Here is a 4,071-nt window from a genome sequence, read left to right as displayed (position 1 = left end):
TGAAAACTTGCAGTTCTATTAGAGGAGAAAACTGTTCCACTTAGAAAAATCCATTTTCACATTACAGAGTTCATCCTTTCAATAGAAAAGAATCAAACTTAACTGAGCTTAAAATCTGCACATTTAGATTCCCAAAGTCCTTGTAAATGAAGAGATCAGCTATTCCTATACACAAAACAAACCAAGTCAAGCAGAAGTGTACGTCAGGCATTCAACATGTAATATGATTCACATCTCTATACTCTGTATGTGAACGTGCATTATTTACAAGCAGCAGCTCTTCACTGTTAGACTACTTACACTAGTACTGCAGCACACACAAAGACTTGGAAGCTTTTGGTGTAGTCTACGGTGCACACAGAAGGCTTCATTCTGACAGCATCTGTCCAGGGTAATTATATTGGCTGGACAAATGCATCTAGAGGTTGTGTCTTGCATAACAGCTTTTAGCAATTTCAGCTTGGTGTCAGAAAAAAGTGTCTGATTTTCATCCCACATGATTAGGACACATCAGAATGCTGCATACTTACAAGAGTACTACTGGTGCTTTGTGCTGTTCAGACACATCAAACATGCGTTTCATGTCTCTGAAGGGTGCAGACACAATCTATTCTCAGTCAGAATATCACCATAAAACCAGAAGAGCACAGAAACATAAACAGATAAGGCAAGACAATATTTTGTGAATAGAATTTTATTAGATTATATTATTGTGTTATTATATTACATACATACATTACTAAATGTTTGGAAGCATAAAAATACATTTCCAGATTGCAGCCAATTCAAGACTACCAACCAGGGTGCAATCTGGAAAAATGTTTTTATTATATTATATTTTATTGTATAATTTCTGTCACATAAGAGATTGGAAAAGGAGTCTTTTATTATCTTAATATTATCTTATTAATAAGAAAAAAGTCAGCTTCCAGAGTGCAAAGGTAGGACTGAGTTCTATGTTGCGCCGTCAGCATGAATGACTGAGTGGAATTTCAGATACATAAAATATGAAAACCCAATAAGTGATTACGTTTCCTTTAGATCCTGAAATACTTGCAGTCTATTACCATCAAAAGTGTCACTGACTATATCAGCAGCATTGCTACAATACCTTCTACTCTAATCTGTTACTGTAAATATCAAAAGCCTTTAAAGCTTTTGATCCTAAGCTTAGGAAGGTTAGGAAGGCTGGTCTTGGTCAGTACTGGGGTAGGAGACTTCTTAGGAAAATCAGGTTGCCTCAGTACTTGCAGCTGGTAGACCACTAAGGGGCACTCTTCCCTCTGTACCAAAATTTCAATACCAAGATTGCAGTATGGCGACTGCTTTCTATACATTTCTGTTGTGCTTTTTATCCCAAAGGATCTCAAAGAATTTTATAGGAGGCAACCAATTTCATCTACCATCGCAATGTTGCCCCCCCTCCGTCAGAACGTCATGTTAATGTCTTGGCACATTAGTTTAATTACAGATTATAGATTGAGATCTGATGTAATCAGGCTAGAGGGCAGAAATGCTGCAGTTTGTGATAAATACAAGAAAATTCAATCAGTTTGGTTGTTATTATTTACAGTAGTTGATCATTGGATCTCATCCAATCATTTTTTGAAGAAAGTGATGGTAATTCATTCCAGTACCAAGTGCTCTGTACAAAATATCTGCTGCTTAATTTAGGAACTAAAGGAATCAGACAGGGTCTTTTGAGAAGATTGAGAATGGACATCATGTTATGCAGAAGGAATAATATAATAAAAGCACCTTTAAACAACTGTGGTAGAAAGCTGGGGCAGTAGACTCATTAAAAAATTTAACAGCACAAATGCCATATGAAGCTTTGGCTGTTTGCACTTATGGTAAACAAAACATCTATAAATGTTGCTAGGATAAGCTGCTGTAACACCCACATTCGAGTTTAAATTAAAATCGCTTTTATGTTTAAATAATCAATTGTAATTATAATTTGTAGCTATTTCTTTTCAAAATCTAGCTTTATAAACTGTTTGTTCACGTTAGTCTTATCCAGTTCTGTGAAGACATTCTGACCACAAGAGAAACATATAATGTACTGTAGATTTAATAGTGAATTACTGTCATTAGCTGCCATTGTCTATTGTATTTTAACTTCCACTTCATCTAATGTTTAGCCACTCGATTTAGACATATCTGGTTAAATATTTAAATTCATGATTTTGTTACTTTGTTCCTTTAAAAAGTCAATATGAAAGGCTCTATGGATGAAATAGAAAATAAGACTTTGCTTATAAGACAAATAAACCTTAAACTGGCTACAAGTGCATTCAGTAACTGATCCCTGTTTTGTATGATTAAAGTATCTACTCTACATTAAAAAGGAAAAGGAGAAGAGATTTAGTTTTACGTGAAGTTTAATGAAGTATTCATTGAGTTTCAGAAACAAAGGACTTGGGACAAAGAACACTGAGTTTAGCATATTACAAAAAGATGGCTTAGTAATGCAAGAAATTACCCCTTATCAAGAAAGAAACAGTGATGTGAGAACAGATATCACAGTTGTTATAAGTACAGTTTAATGGAAGTGAGATGAAATATGGCACGGCATCTGTAGTAATTGGTGCAGTGTTCTGAAGTGACTGGAACAAAGCTCAAAGAGAGTATCTCATGCATAACCCCTTGAGGTGGAGGATTTACAAGCAGCACCATCTAATTTTTTAAATGGCTATTGATGATCATCCAGTTAAAGAGCCATTCAGAAAACCTTGTTTCAGAAAAAAAAGATCCAATACCTGGAAGATGATGATTAAAAACTTCGAAATTCACTTTTCCAAGAAAACTATTAAATTTCAAATTTTGAAGAAATGTTAGAATACAGAACACATATTTTAAAAAAGGTTTTATACGACTATAGGGTGGCACAGTGGTGCACTGGTTAGTAGCACTTGGGCCCTGATTTCTATTCCTGGGTTATCATTGGTGTGGAGTTTGTATGTTCTCCCCTGTTCCGGCAGCTGCTCTGGTTTGTTCACACAGTCCAAAGACATACTGGTAGGTTAATTGGCTGCTGGGAAAATGGGCCCTGGTGTGAGTATGTCTGTGTCTGTGTGTGCCCTGTGATGAATCCTGCCTTGTCTTGATAGAATCTACTGTAGCTTCCCCTTAACTCTGTATGAGATAAAGTGGTTCAAAATGTAAGGATGGATAATATAACTGTATTCTGTCAACCACACTATGTGCTTCTTTTCTATGTGAATTGTCAGTTAAATGCTGGCATTACGTGCTGAATATTTTCATGTTAAATGTATTTACTATATAAGGGCATCTCCAAGCTCTCTCATTTCCTATACATAGCTTACATTACATTAGGAACTGCTCTGCCCGGGATCGCAAAGTACTGCAGAGGGTGGTGGAGTCAGCGCAGCTCATTACCGGCTGTGAGCTACCAAACATCCAGGATATCTACTCAGCTAGATGTCTGAAGAAGGCCAGGTCCATTCTCAAGAACCCCAGTCATCCCAGTCACAAACTGTTTTCCCTCCTACCGTCCGGTAAACGGTACCAAAGCATTCGGTCCAAGTCCAACAGAGACTACGGAACAGCTTCTACCTCCAGGCAATAAGGCTACTAAATAGCCAACCTGCAGCTCCTTTAGCAAATCACCTGTAATGGCTACATGGACACACAGTTTTCGCTGTATTCAGGATAACCGCACTACTTGTATATATTGCATACACCATGGTCACATAGCAGCTCTACTCACATTGAGTTTTATTCCGTTTCTATTACATCTATTATTATGTAACCTTATTTTCATAACCTCAATTTTGTGTTTTTTGTGTTTCTGTGATTTTTATGATTTCTATGATTCTTGTGATTTTTGTGAGCTCGCAGAAAAGACACTTCATTGCCAGCAACTACTGCTGCACTTTGTATTGTGCATTTGATAAATAAACTTTGATTTGATTTTGATTTGATGTGCTCTTCCATTTTTAAGACTAATTAATACAACAACACAAACTGACTAGTTAGCAGCAAGCACATTTTCCAATGTTTCAGCTAAGCCATTGGGGATTACTGCAGTGAAGGAAAAACAAGATC

This window comes from Atractosteus spatula, chromosome 2 (genome assembly GCF_055471065.1).
Source record: "Atractosteus spatula isolate fAtrSpa1 chromosome 2, fAtrSpa1.hap1, whole genome shotgun sequence".
In the NCBI taxonomy this organism is placed as follows: domain Eukaryota; kingdom Metazoa; phylum Chordata; class Actinopteri; order Semionotiformes; family Lepisosteidae; genus Atractosteus; species Atractosteus spatula.
Note: the sequence above shows the minus strand (reverse complement) of the source record.